This window comes from Haemaphysalis longicornis, unplaced genomic scaffold (assembly GCF_048455015.1).
Source record: "Haemaphysalis longicornis isolate Haplotype H1 unplaced genomic scaffold, Haemaphysalis longicornis Haplotype H1 scaffold_8, whole genome shotgun sequence".
NCBI classification, from domain to species: Eukaryota; Metazoa; Arthropoda; class Arachnida; order Ixodida; family Ixodidae; genus Haemaphysalis; species Haemaphysalis longicornis.
In genome coordinates, this window is record NW_027526445.1 from 54,800,376 (window position 1) to 54,824,958 (window position 24,583).

The 24,583-nt window shown below is 45.9% G+C and overlaps 2 long non-coding RNA genes across 2 annotated transcripts in view; both read left to right on the forward strand.

Moving 5' to 3' along the window:
• Positions 1–2,519, forward strand: part of LOC144149125 (uncharacterized) — a 28,426-nt gene extending 25,907 nt beyond the window's left edge. Inside the window, exon 4 of the long non-coding RNA XR_013318192.1 lies at positions 2,381–2,519. This is a non-coding gene — a long non-coding RNA (uncharacterized LOC144149125). The remainder of the gene's footprint in view (positions 1–2,380) is intronic.
• Positions 2,520–16,363: 13,844 nt separating this feature from the next.
• LOC144149741 (uncharacterized) overlaps positions 16,364–24,583 on the forward strand; it is a 32,085-nt gene continuing 23,865 nt past the window's right edge. Inside the window, exon 1 of the long non-coding RNA XR_013318352.1 lies at positions 16,364–16,638. This is a non-coding gene — a long non-coding RNA (uncharacterized LOC144149741). The remainder of the gene's footprint in view (positions 16,639–24,583) is intronic.

A 24,583-nucleotide genomic window follows, 5' to 3' on the forward strand; every position in this document is an offset into this window, starting at 1 on the left:
TGGCGACGTTAAACCACAAAGCATAGCGTTACGGCTAACGTCAGGCCATCGAGTATGCCCCGCATGCAGAAAACCCGCGTTTTCTGCCAATCACAACTTTTATGATGTTTTTCTGGCAGCACGTAGTCACGTTAGCGAGGACCGAAAGGGCGTCGCTACTTTTTCAATTATTGCTCTTTTGAAGTGGTGGTGTCCCTGCTGTCGTGTGACTGTCAGCGAAATTCGGCAATCCTTCATTTATTAAAAATCAGTTGCAACCTGTTCGTGCAATGCGGGAGATTTATTTCATTTAGCTCATTCAGCTATCAAATGTTTGATAGCTGCTACTCTAACAAAAGACAAGGCAAAATTTGGTATGCCTCAATTAGGCAGTGCGCAATCCGTTCCCTTCCACGCCTACATGTGTTTCGAAAACATTGCAAGCGAAGCCGATGTGAACTCCGTGGTGTAAGACTGTGGAAAAGAAGACTATCATTACTGCAACGTTATCAGCGCCCCATAAATGCTGCCGATTCGCCAAACTACTAGCCCCGGTAAACACGTTCACACACGTTCACAAGTTTTCGAGGCAAAGAAAACCTGTCACATTTTCGGCTGAACTGTGGTGCGTAAAAAAGTTTATACTCGGTGACAACTTAAGAACGGCACCGGAAGTTGCCACTGTGCCTTATCACCGTAGCCGGATCTTTCTCCGCGCGGCGCAAGTAGGGCGTTACTGGGAATATTTTGAACATGGCGTGAGCCGTTTTTGTGATTTTTTGGACTTCATATGCTTATAAACGACTCCAGTGACGACAAACAAACTGCGTGAGACAAGGCAGATGATATCACGCATTCATAGCAAACCCCTTTCAAAACGCGCGCGCACTGACGTCATGGGTCCGGCGCTTTGGCGGAGTGATACACTACATGAGGTGGTGCCCTTCTTGAGTTGTAACCGAGTATAGCAAGACAAAGGTTAGCTTCATATAAAAGTAGTGAGGTCTTCCATTTTCACCTGCAAGGCATCACCAATTTTTCCTTAAAATCTGGTACAATAAGTGGACCGTAGACCGTTGGAGAGAGGGTCAGTAAGGGTGCTAAGCAATAGCTAATAAATAGGCAAATGGATTGCTGGAAAGTAGGCAGGGCTTGTTTATTTTCCGAACCTCGGTGGAAGTGAATGCAGGGAAGAAACGGGCATTAAGTGGAAACGGAATTCCACCTTCAATATAGAAAGGGATAAAAAGGTAAGAGAAAAAGTTCGAAGGATTTCTTTTGTAAACAGACATCAATAAAGCACCCGGAACAATGCAAGTAGCATCACATTGGTGTCATCCTGTAATGGGCTGCCTGATGTTTTTCTGCGTCGCAAGGAGCGGCTGCTATCGTAGTCGTTTTGTTTTAACGGAAGCGTAGCTTTGATAGTTTGTTTTGAAACCACAAAACTAACTTACTTAAGTTACCAATCCTTTCGACATACCCGCTGCACTGACGCTTTTCATCGTTCGAGGAATTGACAAATGCTTGCGTACACATTACAATATATGCCGTTTTGCACGTAATGAGCTCAATATATCAGCTCCTCCTTCTGCAGTAGGCGAGATTTGTAAAACGCCACCTATACTTTTTGGTTTTTTTTTTTTTTTTTGCTGAGTCACTTCGCAACAAAAAGGGCTCTTTTTGTCTGTCTGCCAAAAAGACTCCGTGCACAATCACTGGTCGCATCTCTCCGCCTAAATGATCTTTTCAAACATTTTTGTTCAACCCATTTATATTTCTTATAGCAATTATCTGGCGTACTCAATCAATAACCCCCTATTACGATTTTAAACTTTTTTCGCATCTCTTCCAGATACCTCCGTTCGTTTCAGCCAACCGCATGTGATCGGAAAAGCGTTGATATAGCTCCTTAGAGCCGGCAACTGCAGACAACTGCCTTTTTTCATTCCTTTTGATGTCCCCATTCAGTAATGTAGCGTCGGTTGCCCTCTTTATACGCTTTCACTGCACAACAATTGCCCCACAGTCACTGTTTCTTTGGGGGTGAATTAACTACTATTTCCAGCTTTGCGGCGATTTCGGGCCACTGAAAACAAACGCATGAAACAATGTTATTGCTACAAAAACAGGTGAAGACGAAACATTACAGCCAAAAGCCACACACAAATGACAACTGTTTTAGCAAAATCTGGCAATCTTTGAACCTTGTTTTAAGTACTTTTTATGTTACTGCAAGGCTGTTACAGCCGCGCAAGCAGTGTTTAAGAATATTTATATCTTCGCTACATAAAACGACGCATCCTCAAAACTTTTCGCATTTTGTGCTGCAGCATAGAATGAAATCTGAAAGATCTTGCCTATCTGAACATTTATATACATATTTGATGTATGTTTTCAGGTGTTCCCAAACAACAATGGGGATGGTCCTATCCGCGTTCTGTGGAAAATGCCGCATGAGACTTCTCAATGCTTCAACATCCGGTCTTTCTGGGAAAAATGGGCATTTGGGTGGGTCGCAATAAAATGCAAAAAATACATTTGTGTTTATTTACTCTTCTCATAAGTTGCATTTTCGGCACCGGCAGCGTTTTGATGGCACACTCGAAAAGGAGCTGTGTGGTTGAGTTCGTATTGCTGAAAAATACGAATTAAATGTTGATTGATTGATTGTGGGGTTTAACGCGCCGACGCAACGCAGGCGATGAGGCGCGCCGTAGTGGAGGGCTCCGGATTAATTTAAATTAAATTAATGTCGAATTAAATGTCGAGAACCACGTCGAAGGCATTGTGACCACAATGAGCACAAAATATAGCCAAGGCACAGCAGACACCTAGTGAACATTGGGAAGAGATAAACACCGTCTTTCTCACACCGTGCACGAAAAGTCATTTTTTCTGTGTTTTTTTTTCTTTTTTTCAAATGTGGCGCACCTACGCTTTACACACAAAAGTTTGCCGTAAGGTGTGTTGTTACTGATCGACTGGTATTTACAATGGTTCATGTGCCAGATAATCCGGTGACGAAATAAGCGGCAGTAGCTGATTCAGCATGATGGCTGTGGAGAGGAGAAAACAATCGTAGTTATTAAAAGTATCCAGATGGTGTGTGCTACAGCTATTTAGACCATGTGCTCTTTACCCCACTGAAAATTCACTCTCATTAGGTTACCATAAATTTGTAACTCCCTTATTGTACACAAGTGCAAAGTGGAGCAATGGTGGACCCCACTTTTTTACGTCCCATGCCCTAGCCTCGTGCTTCGCCTGCTCTTGGCTGCGTGTGGGAAGTCCCGGCCTCACTTATATAACGTCAGAACTTCAAAGAACAGTGCTCTACAGATGTCACGAAATATGTGCATCGATGTAGGGGACACTATATTCTGCTCCTAAGTACCTCCAAATGAACGGCAGGTACCACGCTGCAGTATATTCCCACGTATGAAATACAGACGGCTCCGGGGAAGTACAACATTTTCGGAAAACAGGATGGCTGTACTGAACAAGTGAAATTACATTAAGGACGACTCCCCTGGACGTAAACAGCAGTTCCTCAACCAAAATGGAACTTGGCAAACTGAGTTGAGTATATTTGGCAAGACGTTTCAGATGAACTCTCAACCGCACTATTAGCTTTCAGACCTCTACCGCTCCAGAGCAGCATCCCAAGGCTGCGGTAAGGTCATTATTACAGCAGCAGGTAAAGATATCTGGTTCGGACAGGTCGCGTTTGAAAACTACACATAGCTACGTTCAATCCTTGAGCACTATCCAGCGAAGCATATTTATAAACTCTTTCACACGAGATATCTACAATTACCCTGGTGGAATTGAATTAAGCGAAATAAGATAAGCGGGTAAGGTGTTTGTAGAGCTCCAAGAAGTCAATCAGTGGTAAGGTACTTCGTTCGTGAGGGTATGGCAGGAAATTCGGAACACTTCTGCACAACTATTTAGCGTGCTGAGTTTTTATCACAATATTCACACAAACACAGGTTAAAGATTGTTCAGGCTTAGATACCATGGCCAAACAACCGAAATAAATGCAAGAAATTTCTGTAAAGACGTAAACTGGCAACGAAGAAACTAAATCACCCTGCTCTGCATTGTGGTCAACGCCAATGCAAAGATAACGAAAAACAGGTAGGGAAGCGGGTGGTGAGAAGTATGAAACAGGCATCCGAAACAGCACTGGAGAAATTGGGGTTGGTCTCCCGAAATTACGTAACCCCTATATTACGGAGGCAATGCTCTCATTACTGGTGCATCATGGCCGCCACAAGTGCAGTTATAGTTGATTTCATCTAATTTGCCAAAGTACTTCCGATAACTGACTGGCCACAGTCACTACCGCTAATACCATGAGTCTGGCCAGACTCACTGGTAATATTGGTAGTGACTCTAGCTAGTTATTTAGAGGTTGGATTGATTCTTCCGTAAAGAAAGAATAGGAAATACGCGTAAAAAACCGACCAGAGGAATGAGAAGGAGAAGGCAACGTTTTTAGCAAAAGAAAAGCTAGGTGGCACCACCATTTCTTGAAGCCATGTCTTCCGCATCCCGATTTGCCCGGTTCTTCAGGCGTCGCCGGTCCTCCAGATGCAAGCTAGTCAATGCGCCTTCCAACCACACAGGCGATGGATAGACGAGGGGATCAGGTTGTGGTCAGCCGAATCATTACAGATGAGCTGTTGTGGCGGGGAGGTTGCAGGAGTGTCAGAGGTAAGAGAAGGTTGTGGGGGAGATGTACTAAAGTATGGTCTAGCTGAAATACGTGCCGGTCTATTATCTGCGCCACGTTCAAAAAATAAAATTTATTACATTTTGTACAAGATGAGGTTATTGTTATAGAACATACGTGACCACGGAGTGGCCCGAAAGGAATCTATTTGGATCTAAAGCTGCTTAAACATGAAAATCCTACATTGGGGGAAGAATTCGGAGTTCTGCTACAGAAAAAATTCACTGACTTGACCGGTAAGGTCGTTTATATAGACGTCCTCAATGATGTTTTCACGAAGTCAGTCCTTGAATCAGAATTTGAAAAAAAAAAGAAAGCACCGAAACGAATCAAGATCATTCCAAAAAACTAACACAAAGACATTATCAACAAGCGAAATAGAATGACGGTATTAAGATTGAAATTCGGAATAGGCTTGGTTGACTTGTCTACAAGCGTTCACAACTTCAAAACTGTGGGTATTGGACATTCAAAATGGCAAAACAAATTAAATGATAAAATATGGCGAATGTAGAAAATGTCCACGCGATAGTTAATTAGCAGCAATAATATTGTTACGTGGCGGCAGATGACACAAACCATGTAGCGATGAAGGGATGTATTTACATAATGGTGAAGAACTATTTACATCAAGACATAACCGAGCCCGGCTTGGCTGCGTAACACACACAGCTCTTCTTCGTCGTAATCCTTGGTGGTGGGTCATCGCGCAACGGGGATTGTCCCGTCCTGTGACAACAGGCACGCACTTAGGCACAGAAATGACAAAAAAGGAACAATATAGGTTACATATAAAAAATATCGAGGGAATTTTGTTCGATTCTTTCCGCTTGCCTCCCTGATGCCGACAACGCATTTCAAAAAACTGTCATCATTAAAGAGGCTTTCACTGTAACAACACATCAGGTGGAAGTGGCACTCAAAGGATTAAAAAAGATTGAAGCTGCAGGAGATAACGGAACTACAGTAGATAATGTCGTTTCGTTGTATGCTTGAGCGCGTGCCAACTATTTGAAACCATTCGCAATCCTACCTTTCTAACAATTTGCAATCCATGAAGAATGGTGACTCCGGTTTTATCACGGTATAGTGCCTCATGAAAGCAATGCTCGCGTCCCATCGCATTATCTCTCCCCCTTGCCCCCACATTCTTAAGAACCAGACACGTTTTATCAAACCCCCTAAAACAACATCCTTCTGCCTAAACCGCACTGACCCAATCCCTCGAACCCATTATCGCACGTCTTAAATTAACACTTCATTGTTTGGCATGCCATAACAAGTTGAAATAAGCATCCACCTTGCCATAAGGCCCTAGATTTGTGTGGAGTGCACCCTACTCCGCGAGAAGTACGCGGCATACACGGTACATCGTGAGGAGTGAATATAACATACAATAATCCTGAAGTTCATACCGAGTTGTGTGGAAGGTACGTTATCAAATAATTTCAATAAGTGTTTCGCTAATGCCGCTGTTAAATTGCGAAGTACAAATTCACCATTACCGATTTCGAAATCAACTGCGCAATCTAACATGCACTCAACATACATGTATGTTTTAACTTAGCTGGAAATATTTTCCGCACTGAGAACTTTGTCCTTGACAAGGTCTGCAGGGCACGTTCGGAATCGCGTTAGGGATAGTTTTATTAGTTTTAAAAAATTGAAGGAGTTGCTTCATTACTTTTTGTCAATCATTTTAGTACGGGGGTGATTCCATCCCAAATTCAGGTATCCTTAATAAGAACTATCTATAAAGGTGGGCTGAAGCAACGGTGTGATAATTACAGGTCCATTGCAATATTTACCTGCCGTGTCGTCTTTGCTGCAAAAAGTTTTTCATAAAAGGATGACTTCACTTAGCGAAAAGTACAAGCTTCTATTAAATACCCAATGCCGATTTTGCGACGGTTAAAGTACGAACACACTACTTGAATACCTTTTAGACTATTTAAATGAGGGAATCAATATTAATAAAGTTGTAGTCGGTCATTTTCTAGATTTACAAATGGCATTCGATACAATAGACCATACTCTGTTAATAAATAAGTTATGTTGTTTAGGATTTCGCGGGGTACAGGCAGAACTATTTTAAGCTACTTCCAGGAACGATATCAGATTGTAAGGATTAATGACACTAATAGTGACTTACCATTCAAGTATGGTGTTCCACCAGAGTCAATTATAGGACATTTATTGATTATTTTTACATAACCGATTTGTCACAGTTATCTTTACATTCTAAAGTATTCCAGCACACAGATGATACGGCACTTTTATTGGTTAGTGAGAGTTACATGGTTGGAATGAAATTAATGCAAGAAGACATCTTTAAAATATTTACATGGTTCCAGAGTAACTTTATTTTTATTAACCATGATAAAACGCAATTTACTTGTTTTCACAGCCAATACAGAAAATTTGATTCTTTATTTAAACTGTTTCTTCATGGATATCCTTGCAACAATTGAACATGCCAATCCCTCAATTACCTCACAAAAGTAAATAATTTAGGTCTTTTTCTCGGTGGCAAATTTCCATTTATCCATCATATTGAGCACGTTTCGCGAAAACTAAGAGCATTTTGTGTGTTCTTTATAAATCAGGACTGGTTTGTGATGTCCGTCTACGAAAGATGTACAAATCTTTCGGTGAATCAATATTGAGGTACGGGATAACAATTTAAGGGTGGGCTTCAAAAGAGAAATTTAATATTTTGAATACCAGTGTTGGAGAAACGGAAGCGGGGGACCGCGGGACGTGGGTGATTCTTTAATGGCGGATGGAACTTTTCAATGACGATGATAGCACTATCAGCAGGCAGCTGCTAATGGCCACCTCTTCTTCCTTTCTGATTTTTCCAACATCCTCCCGGCCACGCGATAAATGGCGGAGGAGAATTGGCATGACGAGAAGGACTGCAGTTTTCAACGGTCATCAAGCACTCCTCTTTTAACACTTTCGTCTAAGGTCCCGTGATCAGTTCAATGTGCTCAAAATCCTTGTCATGAATGTCGTAGCCGCCCTGTGTTAGGCTAGTCTATACTTTCGGTTCCATCGATGCTTGATGCGTTTGTGATACCTGCGCCTTGCAGAATCTGAGCAAGGTAATCGACTCGATTGCACCGTCGTCCGTCCTGGATGACGGCCTTGCAGACTTCGCACAAACTTCATTCGGCCTGGGCGTCGATTTGACTGTCGGGTCCTAAGGAAATTCAGGTACCGGATGTATCTCTTAAGGTGTATCCAGGTCCTTCGAAATGGGGCTTTCCCTTGATTCCTTGCTTTTAGTCTCACTTTGTACTTGATCACACGTTTCGGTTGAGCCTTATTTGTGCTACTTGTACCTGCCTGTCGTAGGGTTGTCCGGCTTCGCCATTTTCGGCGTCGTTGTTTTGGCATCGAGGCTATCAAATCTTCACGTTTTGCCCTATTCAATAAAATCCCCTCCGAAGTCGTGTTTCCGTGATGGCAACATATACTTGAACGATCTATGGGTGCGCCTGTAACTGCGTCAATCTGTCGATGTTTCTGCAGTGTTCTTTCGTTCACCTTCAAGGTTCCATGACGTCATTCGTTGTGCACTGAACACTTCTTAATCTCTTCTAAATCTTGCGCAGAAGACTTCTTTTTTGGTACCACCAGTGTAATGTTTTCCCTGCTAACCCTCATTACATTCATTCGAGGTAATGACGCCGGTACATTTTTTGCAGCGTCAACTGTAAAAAAAGCTGATGTCCGTTCATCTGAACAAGCTTTATGAGTGACTGCCTTCACTTTGTCGATTGAGGCATTATGTTGTTCTTTGAAAGTACCAGCTCGTTCGGTGACATGGGGCTCCTGACGATCGTTCTTCGAAAGTACCGCCGAATCGGACGGTCACTGTTCTTTAGTGCTAACTCTTTGTTATTTATTGTGATGTGGTCTTGTTCGGCGGCTATTGCTACAGTGTCATGGCTAGAATATTTTTGTAACTCCGGAAACAATCGCTCATTCTAAATTTCGTCAGCAGGATCTAATCTTCGAATTCATATGATGCTTCACATTCTTTCTCTAAATCATTCAGTTCGACAAGCCCTTCAATTTCACTGTCCAGTTTTTTCAGGATTTCATATTTTTCTAGTAAACTTTTTTTCAGGAAAACTAACTCACCGACTGATGTCTCGTCAGTCATGCGTGATTTTATGTCGTCGATCAGTGCTTTTACGTCCTGTCGGATTAGGCTTCTTCTTTGGCAAAGGCTTTGCAGATCCATTCTCGACGTCGTTAATGTCTGCGTGGTCGTCGAGAAGGATCACGCTCGGTGCAATGTCGAAGCCGGTGTCATTGTCTTTCAGTGGTCTCCGCGAGACGTCCGCGGAGAATCCGTAAATCGTTGAGAGCGTGTGGTCCGCTACAGGTTTGGCGCGTCCTCAAGTCCTTGGGTTTTCTCCGCGGACGCTTTCGGTCAATGGTCAGGAGCAGTAGTCTAGTCCCATCGTTGCGTTCACTCACGTCATCGTTTTGGGGCGGTCCGCACTCAGTTCTTCCAGTGTCTTATCCTTTGGTCCTGGTCACGGCACCATATTGTTGGAGAAACAGAAGAGGGGGACCGTGGGACGTGGGTGATTCTTTAATGGCAGGCAGCTGCTAATGGCCACCTCTTCTTCCTTTCTGATTTTTCCCACAACCAGTATTCGTAAAATAGCAAGAAACGTTGTTTATGGATCAACATGCAGTACGCCAGCCGTTGGAGTTATACTGTGTAGTCACTATATGATGATACTGCTAAAACTTCTGGTGGCTACATTGCTCACAAAACACCTTTTTTTAGATAAATATAAAATAAAGAACAAGAAAACTCGGGACCTCAGCCATATAGAACCTTTTATCAGTGCTATAGTTTACAGAGGGTATGGTAAAACAACACGAGCCTTCTATGCACCTTTTTATTTTAATACATTTCTTCGAGATTCTTCACTGGCTTCAGCTAGGAAGCTGAAAAAACATATTGATGATTGGCTTAAATCAAACATAGAGTAGTGTATATTGTCACTGTGTAATGTTATTTCAACGGTGGTGCATGTATTACAGTTCTTCACATCTAATATATGCTTAGTTATGTATGTGCTTTTTCTTCGTTCTGTATGTGCTTTACTGCTCTTATTTTTATGTGAATATTCCACCCACAGCTTTGTTATTTTATTGCACTTCCAGTTCCTTTCTGTATATTGTAATAAGCTGATTGGGTGATTGATGTTTGTGTGATCTCTGGGCTGCCCCGCACGCATACAAGCTCCTTCGAGTGCTTCTGCAGGAAGCCAAGAAAATATTTTGTATCACAATAGAAATAAACTCAAACTTCAAACTTCAAACCTCCCCCTACATCCGGAGATCACCTTCGCCGTCGTCATAGTCATCGTCGTTATCCGCAGCCTATCTACGCCCACTGCAGGGCAAAGGCCTCTCCCATGGGTCTCCAATTATCCCGGTCTTGTGCTAACTGCGATCAATTTGCCCCCGCAAACTTCTTGATCTCATCTGCCCATCTAACTTTTTGCCGCCCCCTGACACGCTTGCCTTCTCTACGGCTCCACTCTGTTACCCTTAATGACCAACGGTTATCTTCCCTTCGCATCACATGCCCTGTTCACATCCTTTTCTTCTGCTTAACTGCTACTAATATGTCCTAAACACGCGTTTGTGCAAGCCTACTAAATCCCATAAAATTCCTATATTTCTGCAAATAGAAAGGCATGCCTACTTTTAGGAACAGTGCTGGCTTAAGGTAAATTTGGATATCATGTTTAGTTAGTGTAGGCAACACGTTATCGCCAAGCGATATTTTACAAGGTTGCCTCCAACAAAGTCAGATCCATTTGTATGCTTGCAGCGTTGGTTGAACTCTATCAATCTCGTCAAGTTTCCTTGAGTACATGCTTTGTGTCGTGCGTATTTTCGGAGCTTCAGTGTCAAGAAACACTGTAAAGGTATGTACACGGGGAACTGTGGCGCTGACCTAAAAAAAGGCTCGTATCTGGTTACTTCGCCCCAAATATCGTTGAAAGACGATTGTCTTGTGCCGCTGGTGCGACGTGAATGCCTTTCCTCCTTTTCCTGCCAACCTGTCCCGCTTTTCACCTCCCATCCTACTCCTCGATGATAAACACAGTAAGGTTTGCTTCAGTCAAATCAATTCTCCTGAATTCCACTGCAACGCGATCTAACGGAACCTTTTGTTATTTTGGAACTTCAAGGCCTATGCCGCCACAAAGCACAACCAACGGGTGCGAGCACTTTTCGTACTTTGTGGTGCAAGCACTGTTTTCAGCGCATATTTTTATTAAAGCGAGTCCTTACTCCTCTCACTGAATCCGTTTTACGCCAATACGCCCTGGAAAAAACCAAAGAGCCAACTCCCTCTGACGATGATGATGAATGATCGTGGGTAAAGTGAAAGGAAAAAAAATCAACTACCCCGCGGCCTAACGACAAGGATGGGAAAACGAGATGCTTTAGTCGTAGTGATCGATCAGTTTAATCACGCCGATGGTTGAACGCAAAGCGTTACTGTGATGCATTCCTTGGTTGGCCAATTCCAAAGAAAATAGTGTGTCCCTTCTGAGTAGCACATACTCACATTGGCTACGGTAATGGGTAAACCGCATGTGGTTCGTTCCGAAAAAAGGCAGGCCGCCTTTAAGGACCGCCAGCCGGCCGGGCACGAGATCGAATCCATGCTCCAAATAAAGTCAAGACTTCCAGATTCCAGGAACGTTTCTTCATTCTCTCACCCTACTTCAAACAAAACAATTACCCCACGGCCTGACGACAACGATGAAAAAACTTGAAGCTTCAAGTGCGTCTCACTCCGGCGGACCCGCCTAACCACCGTTAAATCCGAGCTAAGCAAAGGATCTATGCAATGATAAAACGACAAAATCAACGTCTAAAACTTCGCATTACACCATTGTTGTGGTTACACAGAGGGCAGTTAATTTTTTACCATTGCAAAAATCAAGCAGCCATGCGTATTTATTTGAAATAACTATGCAAGTACACATTTTTATTTATTTTTTTCTTCAAGTACATATGATTTCTTTTCTGAACCGAGTCCACAAGTATTTTGTTTGTTTCTAGATTTATAGTTTGGAAATGATCTGCCTGTATAAATTTCTCCTTCAAGTATCCCTGTAACTTTCGGCCGGAAGGCTGAATCGAGTGACATCAAGAGAGTCATACACAACGAGAACAAAATTTTCTGGCTTAAGTGGCCCAAAAAAGACTATCACCTTTGCAAAAGGGGATCCTATTACCCAAATATAGGCCGTGCGACCGCCAAAAAATCACAGGCCTTTTTTGGCCTTATCCGTAGAAGTAAACTCGCTCTGTATTAAAACAACTGGATACTTCCAGGCAACGCCTTCAGGAACCCTGGCTGAACCATATGCTGTAAAACAGATGAAATGACGGGCAGGTGAGTGTTTAACGCAAAGTCGTGGTTTCATACCGGAAAGAAATTGTGAAAGTAATGCTTTTTTGGGCAAAGAACTTGGTATGCAAAGAGAAAATCATGGAAGGCGATAAACATTATTTTGCCCATGCCAACACGTGCGTGACATGACAACTGTGTGTACAAACACCGTCTTTACTGTTATTGCATCAAAAGAATGCACATTGACACGTTGAAGCTGTGGCACTGATATCTTAACAAAGAGAAATTTTCTCTGTGCGATTACAAAATATTATTACGTCTCGACAAAACAAGTAAGACGAACCGTGGCGAAGGACAATGAGTGATCTGATCAAAGCACCCGCATGGTGACCATGAGTCAGGCCGTTCCAGGCAACTCCCAGCTTCGTTGTCATCGTCGGCAGTTTTGGGCACCATGTTACGCTCCCATGTCTTCTTCTTCGTCTTGTTATGGCGAAGAAATATTTTTCATGCTTCGTTCTGTTACGAACTGCCTCCCCATTTTAACAGCGTAGCTGTTGTATCTACCCGTAATGAGTGGCGCCAAAATGCCAAGTCATATCTACATCCAGCGTTTACCCGGCGCGTGGCAATGAACAACACCACAGCCGGCGCAAGACCTGCTCCGCGGAACCTCGATGCTACTCCAGGAATGCCGTGCATGCGTCGTGCACGTACGCGCTGCCACTGCGCCTCAGCTGTCGTCAAGCGCTGCAGCAGATGCGCTCTCATTCCTAGAAGAGTCCTTGCGCTGCCAGCGACTCGCCATTCTTGGCCGAGAAAAGTACCCCCGCGCAAAGAAGAAGGGGCATGCCGAGAGGCGCTCCGTGCTGCTAATCGAGAACGACAGCGTCGACGGCGAACCGACTCGGCACGTGTAGCTGCGGACAATGTCGGGAACAGGCGACGACTAGCCGGAGATCCCGAGTAGGTCCAGTGACGACGGAACATGTAAATAGGCAAATTAAAACTTGTACAAATTCGTGGTGATGTGTCCTTCAGTGCTGACGTAGAAAACAATTATGCTGCAGCGTCACTACGATGCAAGCCTTGCACGACTTAGTGCAAGCTTCCCCAGCTTGTTCGTCCTGGCATCGCGAAGTAAAAAGGGCTGTCGTTACGGCTTCCTCACTTCCGACCAGCCTCGTGGGTGGCAGAGTTACCTGTGTGAATAGCCTAGCTGCGTTCGCAGATCACCGCTCAATTCGCGTATATACATGTGTGAAGACCCGCAGAGGGATGGTGGGGTACCGCTACCTTAAAGGGACACTGAAGTGATTTGTAAACAATGCGGGATTACGAGCGCAAACTGTAGTCCGGAGTCCCTGGGCCCTGTTTCGACCACTCTGTGCGCGTTTACGCGAATTTATTTAGTAGAAAAATCAATTCGAAAATGCTGTCTTCCTCTCTTTACGCTCGCCCATTTTCTGTGGCGTTTTCGTGTGACGTCAGCAGGAGAGGAGCTGACAATTGGCTGCGCTACTGCATGGCTCGCCGACCTTCCGCGACCGAGTCAGTCGGCCCACCGTTTAGTCCGCCGGCCGCCGAAGGGTCATGGCAATTCGCTCGATCAGTTGAAACTAAGCCACAACACGTTTGGGAATGGAAGAATGCGCCTTTATTTACTTCGTTAGTTTGTACACTGTATCTAGCTCCAAGTCAAGGTCGCTTCACACAAGCGCTGCACAAGCGCACATGCGACGCTTCGCTGACTGGTACGCCAGTAGGAAAATATAAGGCCTCTTGAAGGGGGAGAAGAGTGAGCGAAGTCAATATAGGTACTAAGGAAATAAAATCAACTGATATTTTTACCGTACAGCATAAAACTAGGGTGCGGGAAGCACTTTTGTGCGCTGGGCGAACAAGCAGAGCGGTCAGCAGCACGACTACGCATCTGCGAACGCTTTCCCGTCTACGAAATGCAATTGCTAGACGTGAGCTATTGTGTAAACTCGGGGGACGCTTACTGCACGAGCGCAATACAACAAATAGTCACCTAAGCTGCTTGAAATACTAAAACTATATAAAAGTGTAAACTAGTTATACATTATATACCATATCTTTTCCGTGGCCGCCAGCGGCCCTCTGTGGCCTAGTCGTCTGGGGTGCTAGGTATGTCATCGCAAGTGTTTTGCCAGTCACAAGTTCGAATCGCCACGGGTACATGCTTTTTGTTTATGTTAACTCTTTTGTTTTTCGCCGATGTTTTCTATACTCAGATCACCTTTTTTTGGGCCGCAACGTTCATTGCTCCACGAACTAGTCCACAGAACTCGCGCAGGCTGGCACTGCCGCGCTAGCGAGTTCTCGTTGGCGTGCTGTTGCCATAAGCACCGACTGCTTGCGGGCAGTGGGCACAGGCCAGAATCAACAGACCCTTGGCCTGGTGGGAACACGCTTTTTACGATACAGGCATGAGCGAGGCAAGCTCCAAATATGGGGGAAAAGCGCATGCATTTGAGCGTCTGCGGGGACGCGGAGGGCGTTCATGCACTGCGTAGGCCTCAGATAGTGAATGCTACGATTCCAAGCCGTCCTGGGAGGCTTATCTTATGCATTTTACAGCCGAGAACATGGCAGAAGCGCGTTACTACGATAACTGGGATATTGAGAATGCCCATCCAACGACGCCATCGAATGTCAAACATGTTGTTTTACAGACCGAAACCGAAACTCCTTTGATTGCTAACCTTGGGCATCGTCCAATCACGGCGCACCCTCCTCCCAACGTCACAGCTTAGTTTGTGCGGCCGCCGCAAACCGCGCATGGTAGTTTTTCTTCTTTCGCGCTTTGTAAAATAATTACCGATTTGTCAACCGGATAAACGATGAAAAGTGTGCTAATTTGAGCCAGTCTACACAGTGCAAGCAAAAACGGGAGCTTGAAAAATTCACGTCAGTGTCACCTTCAAGTGGGTTAAGCCACCCAAAAACGTTTCAGTTCGAAGTCATGGACGGGGACAACGAAGGTAGCAATAAAGAGACAAGTTGGTAGTGTAATCGAGCCCTGTCGTGGCGTTGAGCTTGCGGTAATCCAGCAGAAGAGCATTCGTCATTCTCCCTTTCCCTCTGACAAAAGCTTCACTGCTCTGTACAGGACGTAGATCTCGTCTTGTGTAAGAACTCCGTTGACTTGGTTTTGCGCGTTCACACTCTCCGTATCTGAACATCGATAAGGGCACTGCTGAAGGAGACGTTTTCGAGAGAAAAAAATACAATCCATTCGGTTGTTAATCTCCGAAGGTCAATTTGTTTATGCGTACTTATAGTAGGCGTACTTGTAAAAACAATCGTATTCCTCGAAATTCGTACTTGTGGACAAGCCGCTAAGTGCCAACCTCTGAATTTTATTAAGATGAGTCGAATTTCAAACTCGAAGCTCCTGCGAACCCCCACAGTAGTTGATGGCTAAGAATGCTTTACTTGGAGGTGATGTTTTTGGGGTGGGTGATGAGCGCAGTATGGGGCATAGAATCGACGTTGCAGAGGTGTCGTTTACACTCTTACCGTTAGGAACACCTCCTCCATTGTAGGCTGATGACCTCCCGTTCACACAAGCCCGGCGTGGTGCTGGGGTTTCGGTAAACATGTCCTACTTCTTGTTCCTGAGCAGTTTCCCTAGCAAGAAGTCAAAATTGCCTCCGCAAATTCTCCCCTCCCCACGTCTTACATATCAACGAGAGGTTAAAAGTATAAGTAAGCCTCCGGCTCCAACAATTAAGATGACGCAAACGTTTTCCAAGATAATGCAAAATGACGAAAGCGAGACGATGCACTTTATGAATCCCTTACGTCAGTCACTACAGAAGCTCTTCAACGACTTCTGCGAATTTCTAACCTGCTGTTCCAAATATTTTTACCATGCGTTTTCAACCTCTTCACATGGCATGCAAAATAGTACAGGGAATCTCTCATTTTGCAATTACCTCTTCAACCAACTATGAACGCCAATAGACAGTGAAGCCAAGCGTCACCGTGACAACACGCAGAATTTCGACATTTATTTTTCTATGAAAAGCAAAATATTATAGATACCTGGAGTAGTTGGAAAACGCTTCGTGCGTCACTTTCAGCATAAATAATTCTGACTTCTCCTTTCGCAACTTTAAATAAAAATTGCGGTGAAACCTTTCCAAAGATAAGATTTCTGAAAACAAACTTGTTTTTCTTATTGATATCTTCAGGGCTGAGCAAGAGCGGGGCTCCCGGACCAGGTTCCACTTAAATGAAGGCAACAGCATTGTTCTGCGCCTACTCTCCTACCGATTGGGCCATCCAGCGCAAAGAAACGGCAAATACAATGGGAGCGTGGGCGGCAGTTGCAGATTCACATCTATGGTGCAATCTCCACTAAAAACCTTTCAATTCCCAAATAAAACTGAGAGCCGCGAATTTCGGAGCCCCGTGAGTCCTATAACCATGAAACTTCAAGTTACGGCACTGTGCGTCGCCATATTCGTGACGGGTAAGTATTGCTTCGTTAAATTTTCCTACATCGTGAGCCTGTGCAGAACGCACCAGTTAGTATCGACAAAACTTCATTTTTGAAACAGGCACCTTCGTAACTCGTTCGTTAACCTAGAAGGAGTGATTCTCATGAGATATCTTTCTCACCCATTCAATAGCTTTGGGCAAACATACAGAATGTTTACAAGAAGTATTCAGAACATTGGATTCGGAACAGGTGGGAGTAAGGCCTAATAAAGAATGCCTCAGTAACCTCAGATTTGCTGATGACGTTGCTTTGTTAAGTAACTCGGGGGACGAATTGCAAAGCATGCTTACCGCACTGCACAAACATAGTAGAACCGTAAGACTTAAAATATTATGGGGAAAACTGAAGTAATGATCAATAACTTCGGGACAGCACAGCGGTTTGAGATATATGTGGCGAGGCCGTGGAAGCGGTACGGGAATATATCTACTTAGGCCACGTTGTGACCCGGTATGCCAACCATGAGCCAGAGATAATTCGAGGGATAACAATGGGGTGGGGTGCATATGGCAGACATTCTCAGATAATGAATAGCAGCCTACCATTGTCACTGAAGAAGAAAGTGTATGACAGCTGCATCTTACCGGTACTCACCTACGGGGCAGAAACTTCGAGGCTGACTAAGAGGGTTCAACTTAAATTGAGGACGACTCAGCGATCAATGGAACTGAAGATGATACGTGTAACATTAAGGGTCAAGAAGACAGCGGAGTGGGTAAGGGAACAAACGCGTGTTAAGGACATATTAGTAGAAATTAGGAAGAAGAAATGGACGTGGGCAGGGCACGTAATGCAGAGGCAACGTAACCGTTGGTCATTAAGGGTAACAGAGTGTATTCCTAGAGAAGGCGAGCTTGGCAGGGGGCGGCAGAAAGTTAGATGGGCAGATGAGATCAAGAAGTTTGCGGGGATAAATTCGTCGCAGCTGAACAGGACCGGGATAATTGTAGATTAATGGGAGAGGCCTTTGCTGTGCAGTGCGCGTAGATAGGCTGGTGATGATGATCCTTTATTAAAAGTGGTAACTACTCTGTTTGTGGCTTGCACGTGTTGTCTACACGCCTTCAAATCTGTACTATTTCCTTCCGTCTTATGGTAGGCGGAGCTGGTAGGTAATGGTACGTCATTGTAACCATTGCATTTGTAGCACGCTCGGGACGACTACTATACGCCCCACCTTCTCAAAAAGCACATGTTTGCTTCATTCGAAAGATTACTACGTAGGAATAACAAATACGTCAGTTTTGCCACAGCCTCTAATAAGTGATTCAAATAGCAACCAGGACACCTGAAAAAATAGAGACTCACTCGTAAATTTCTCGCATTGCCCGTACGACATCACAGGGCCTAGTTTGCATGACTGGCGGGCCCCAACAAAAATCAACCGCGAAAGGATAAGATTATTAAATGCTTTTGATACCACTGATTCTGTTCCATCCCAGCGCTTAAGTACTAGCAATACAATGCACCATCCGTAAACTGATTTCTTTGCAATGTCACCAATCAAGTCACTGCTGACGTTTGAGGCGGCAAATCTGAAAGTTTTTCAGTATCGTGATCTTTTTGCGAAAACAAGCTTTTTTTGAGGCCGGAATCGAGATCAGTCGTATAATCATAAGCTGCATCTTTGTAATTATTCAGGAGGGTATGTAGTCTTTATGATGCTTTTAAGCAACAACGCAACTCTCAAGCAACAATTATATGTCTACCCAGACCCCATAACTACGACACACTCAAGGATGGTGTATTGAGTCCAAAACAACATATCAAACCAAGCACACCGTGTGGAAGTGCTAGAAATTCGTTTAACGAAACACCCAAATTATAGACGTTTTGTGGGCCGGAGCGACACCTGGAATATGTGGTGTGCTGTAGTGGAGCACTATGAACTAACTTCGTCTGTATGGAATTTTTTTATTCGCGGAAACCTCCACACCCAGGCGTTTTTTATTTTTCTCCAACCGGCTAATAAAAATTAGCAGTGGCTTAGCTCGGCTATGCCAGGATATACGCAGCGTGAGCTAAGGTTCAGCTGGTTATTCTTAGGTCTCTGGATCTAGGATTAGCTGATTATCATGCTTACTCCTGCTAAAACGATTTCAAATCCAATCCAAACCATTCCAGTCTAATCCAATCCAATTCAGTCCAGTCCAGTCCAGTCCAGTCTCTGCTCCTCGCGCATACGCAGCACGGCTGTCCAGGAGCCACGCGAAACGGCTGTCAAGCGGCTACGGCGCACCGTCAGACTTGCCTACTGCGCAACGGAGGCGCACAGCTCGGCACGCGCCCGTGCCAGGGCGTCTGCCGCGGCTATGACGTCACTCCTCTGGAATGCGCAGACCGGCAAATGTGCAGACCCAATTCTCTACACACCCGTACTCCAATTGATTTGGATTTCCAATCAATCCAATACAATCCAATTTAATCCAATCCAATCCAATGCTCCTCGCGCTTGCGCAGCACGGCCCTTCAAGGTCAACGCGATACTGCTCAACCTCGGCCAGTGTGGCTGACGCTACAAAACAACCGCCGCCACTGCGATCGAAACCGCGTTCTTAAGTTGACCAGCACAACGCCTAAGCTACTTAGCCACGACAGAGACCGAATAATTTAGATCACTTGGATGTTTTTACTAGTTCCAATGTTAAACAAAACGAACGCATTTTTTTGTTACAACAGAAAACACTGATCGCTGAAAGACATCGGTCGCACGATTGGGTACACAGAAGCGCACAGCTGTATTTACTGAGCTAGTACGGCGTGTACAGGAGTAATAACTAACGTGAAAATAAAATTCAACCAAAGGAACAGATTTTTTTTCAAGCGTTGTTATGTAAATGTTTAGATTTGACAATACAAAGTTTGACATACATCGTAAACAAACCACGTTGTTATGTAAATGTTTAGATTTGACAATACAAAGTTTGACATACATCGTAAACAAACCACATTAGACCTTAAGTAAACATGCAACAGTTTTTAAGGAAACGAAAGTAGCCTAAGTGAAGTTTTTTATTCTTTGAGTGCGACAAGAAAGTAAGTGTTCTAGAGCTTTTTCTAGCGGCTGTGACCATCTCGCAAAAACGTTACGAGGGCAGAAAACCTTTCCCTTGCGATGTGACAGTGCGCGAGGATCCCTTCTCGTTAAGTTGCGAAAGCTTCTCTGCGGGCGGGTACGTTCACGTCGCTGACAATAAGAACTTTTCAGTAGGTCATGAGCCTCTGAATACATGCTTTTATCGTAACTGTGGAATTCAGTGGAGTGGGCACGCTGTTTGACCCAGATTTACTCTTAACGTTGGGTAAACTCCGAGGTTGAGCCTAACGACGTGCGAAGCACCGCCATACTTATTTTGCGTTCGTGTGCGGGTACAGGTTAACGAACTGAGAACTCGAAGAGTAACGTTAAGTTTACAGTCGGTCACAAAATGCATCGGACCAAGGCAGCAGTGCGCGATAACTATAAGTGCGACGCCTTACGGCCGAGCGCCTGCTGTCGATATAGCACAGGGCGCATGCGCGTTCTATTCTCATCAATGCATGTCAGTTTTCTGGACTTCGGCCACGGCGCTTCGTGTCTCTCGAATATGGCACCCGTCGGCGCCTTTCGCGGTGCTCCGAGCGAGCGGCATGATTTGTGGCAGCGGCCGAAGCGTGCGGCAAGCGTTCAACGCGCGCAACGGTGCCGTACATGCATCTTTGCGAGATGTTCTCCGGTGCTCCTTTTATTTACATCATATGTTACGAGCGTGCTGTTGATATCTAGGATGGAACACAACTACGGCGGTTATTTAGCTTGGGAAAAACAGAACAAAATACACAGTTAGGCCGAAAATATTTAAGGTGCTATTGAAAACCCATGCTGTGTTTTAGTCCTTTCAAGCCTGCTTTATTGAAAAATTACCAGCCGGTTTAGGTATTCTTCGTTGAGTTGGATGGCAAATTAGGCATACCATTGTAGAGTGCCACTCTGGCTGTCATTAAGAGGGTACCCAGTTTCGCTTGCCTATAAAGCACTTATTCGTGTTTTGATGGTTGTAGATCAGGGCGCACCTATTGGTTAAAGGATCGCGGCGGAGGTCTTGGAGTGATGGGGGTCGAGTGCTAAGGTTCCTGGCTGCCGTTAACCGGGGACGGGAAAGTGGTTTCCCAGGCGAGCTGGTTGACCCTTCATTTATTACTCTCAGCCCCGAACGACCGGGCCCTATACTGCTCAAGGACCGCGTCCACAAACTCACCTCTTGCTGATGGCGGCGGGAAGTTTTCACCTGGCTCCGCCCCAGCAAGACTACTCGCATCAAACCAACAACACGCGTTCTTCGCGCGTCTCCATAAAACAACGTGCAATTTTGTCACTCGATTCGGACCTCCGGCCAAAAGTTAAGAGGATACCTTTGACCGGAGGCTTATGCGCGCCGAACCATTCTAAACTCCTGGAACCACCGGCCCTTGTCATACATGTCCGCATTATTCAGCGCAAAGAAACCTGCAAGTACATTTAAGGCAAGATATGGGTATGTAATTAACCCGCAGCCCACGCGTTCATTTAGTTAAGAATGCTCGCCGGGTTGGTTGGTAAAAAAGTGACTGTGGAAGAATAACAATCTACGCGTTCAAAATGGCGTTGAAAGGCAGCACGTGCGACATGAGAACAAGCACAAAAAACAGACTTCCCGCTTGTGCTGTTCCAGGCAAAACAAAAGACAAAGAAAAGCATGCATGCTGTCCAACGAGAAGCCGCGCCGGCACTGCGAAGGCGGGAAAATTGAATGGCATTAAACAAATCTCTGTTCAATTCTTCAAAAGAGACGTGAGACAGAGAGGGGAAGAGCGTGGGGTATGGTAGCAAAGAGCGGAGAACCACGCCACAGTCTCTATAGCGAATCACTGCTCTGCACTTCGGACATCTTTCACTTTGAGTGGAACTGTTTTAATTTCTTTTTATTGCACTGAGGGGACGGCAGTCGTTGTAGCGTTTGTGCCGTCCCCTCAGTGCAATAAAAAGAAATTAAAACAGTTCCACTCAAAGTGAAAGACTGTCGTCCCCGCACGAAAAATACCGCCTCCTCGCTTTCCGCCAAACCACTTCATAACTGTCATCCGACCTCATGACAGCCTTCGTGTCGGAGACTGGCCTGCTTGTGACCTGGTATGCAGCCTCGTCGCGGCAAGCGAGATCCCCGGCCCGCTCTTCCGTGCGACTGTCACACTACAAGTACAGCCAGCCCAAAACCTCCTCGTAGCTGCCACCCCTGACCCAAATATCGCGGATCGACTCTCCCAACTCACCGCATTACCCTCCGAAGCACTACCTATGCAGTATCTGCCTATATGAAGCCCCCTCCGGGCACTGCTCGTGGAGTGATTCACGGCATTCCCGAGGGCATCACGCAGGACCAACTCATTGAGCTCACCGCCGCTAACAGACCGTACTTGATCCACGCCCGCCTCATGGGTCGCACGAGATCAGCTCTACTGACCTTCAACGGACTCCGCATACCGTACTATATTAAACTAGACTGTGAAAGGGTGCGCTGCCGTCCATACCGCCGTGCCGCCCAGACTTGCCAATGTTGTGGTGAGATAGGGCACCGTCAAGACGTGTGCCCGCACCCCGACAAGCCACGCTGCCCGGCCTGTGGTATCGCCAACCCGTCACCGGACCACTCCTGTGCCCCTCGGTGTAAACTGTGTGATGGACCCCATGCCACTGCCAACAAAGAATGCCCCAAACGCTTTCTACCGGTTCCCCAAACACGGAGGTTCCGCCATCCTGCCCAGTCCCCATACCAACCAATCGGCCAGACCCCGCTGGCCTACCACGAGCAGGACTTTCCAGCCCTACAAGCCCAATCCTCGACTGCCCACCCTGAAGACCGGAACGCCATCCAACCGCAGGTGAGCTGGTCAGATGCTCTCCGCTCTACTCCCACTGCTCAAACTTCACCCTCCCTCCCCCCTCCCCCCCCCCAAAACCCCAACCACCAATCCACCCTTCGTACTCCGCTGCTATTGCTGAACTTAAACAGCAGCAGCAACGTTTCCAGGCACAACTCGCCTCTCTAACAGCCAAAATTGACGCTTTATTAGCCTCCCCCCTCCCAGCCCCGCCACCCCCCCCAGCACCCCTTCCTGAACAGATTCATGCACTCATTGACACGAAAAAAGCGGAAGCCATAAAAGAACTGATAGCATCACAAACCGAGACTCTGGCCCCCATATGTAGTGGCATCCAGGCAATAACTGAACGACAAAACAAATTAGAGCAGACCATCCAAGGCATACAGAACTCCCTGGCTTCGACTCACCAACCCAAGAAACTCAAACATCACCCTTACCATGACTAATCCCCCGGATACCGACCTCGTCGTACTCCAGTGGAACTGCCGTTCTCTCAACAACAAGCGACACCAGCTAGACTTGTTTACCAAACAAGATCCTCCAGATGTCATTGCCCTGCAAGAGACCAACACTCCTACCCCCCGCCTACCGCATTATACCGCCTTCACGCAAGACCCCCAGCATCGCACCGCCACTTTCGTACATAACTCCCATCCGGCCCAATCACATTGTCTTAATCAAACCGTACCTCATACCTTTGTAGAGCTCATCTCCACAAGGCCGACTGGCTCCAGCATCTTCATCCTGAATATCTACAGTCCCCCATCTGATAACCTCCACAACATTGAGGCACTGATTTACGAAGCCGCATCCCTGTCCAAGGACGCCCCTTTACTTCTTCTCGGAGATTTCAACGCCCCACATCCTGCATGGGGCTACCATTATGCCTCCAAGAAAGGCACGGCCCTCTTACGCGCCACCCAGAACCACCAGTTGATCCTCCAAAACGACCTCACCTTTCCAACCCGCACCGGCAACAGTGTTACCAGAGACACCACACCTGATTTATCATTCACTAAAAACATCTCCAGGATCCAATGGTCCCGACTCGACGAAACACTCGGCAGTGACCATCATCTCCTCTCCCTTCGCTTCCCAACCAAAAAGAAAACGACCCGGACGGGCACCGCACGCCTGACTAACTCGTCCGCCTTCCGTGAAGATCCAACCCCTCTCCCTGCAATAAGCCAAAATTTAAGTGACTGGACCCAGGCCCTCGAACACCGGGTTAAAAAGCACACCCAAGAAATCGCACTTACCGACAGCACTCCGGCAGTCGACCCCCACCTTATGCACATTTGGGACGCGCGTCGTAGTCTTACTAAACGCTGGAAACGGCAGAAGCATAACCGTAAACTTAAAAAGCACATAGCCCTCTTAACCCAGCAAGCGCAAGCATATGCCGCCGATCTCCAGAGACAAAATTGGCACTCTTTCTGCAATCAGCTCCAAGGCACTCTCCACTCAAAGAAAACGTGGCATCTCCTCCGTTCCCTTCTCGACAACACCAATACTAAGAGATACACAAACCATAGAATCCATCAACTAATCCGCAACAGCGCTCTCCCCTCTCAAGAACTCCTCAAGTCGATCCGTGACCATCTTTTTGGCGACCCTACTACCTACCCACCCATCCCCGACACATGCTATACGGGCCTAGCTAACGAAGCACTAGACGCCCCCTTTACCTTCACTGAACTTCAAGCTGTCCTGGCCCGCCTCACCCGCAACACCACCCCAGGAAAGGACCATATTACCTACCGCACTCTCCGCAATCTCGACGAGGACACACTCCAAGATCTCCTCGAACTTTACAATTATCACTGGCAGGGGGGAACTCTACCTGAGCAGTGGCGACACTCGGACATCATACTGATCCCAAAACCCAACAAGCCACTGACGCCGACTACTCTTCGACCAATCTCTCTGACCTCATGCATCGGTAAACTCTTCGAACACCTAGTACATCAGCGCCTCACCGCATACCTGGAAGACCACAACCTCTACCCTTTCA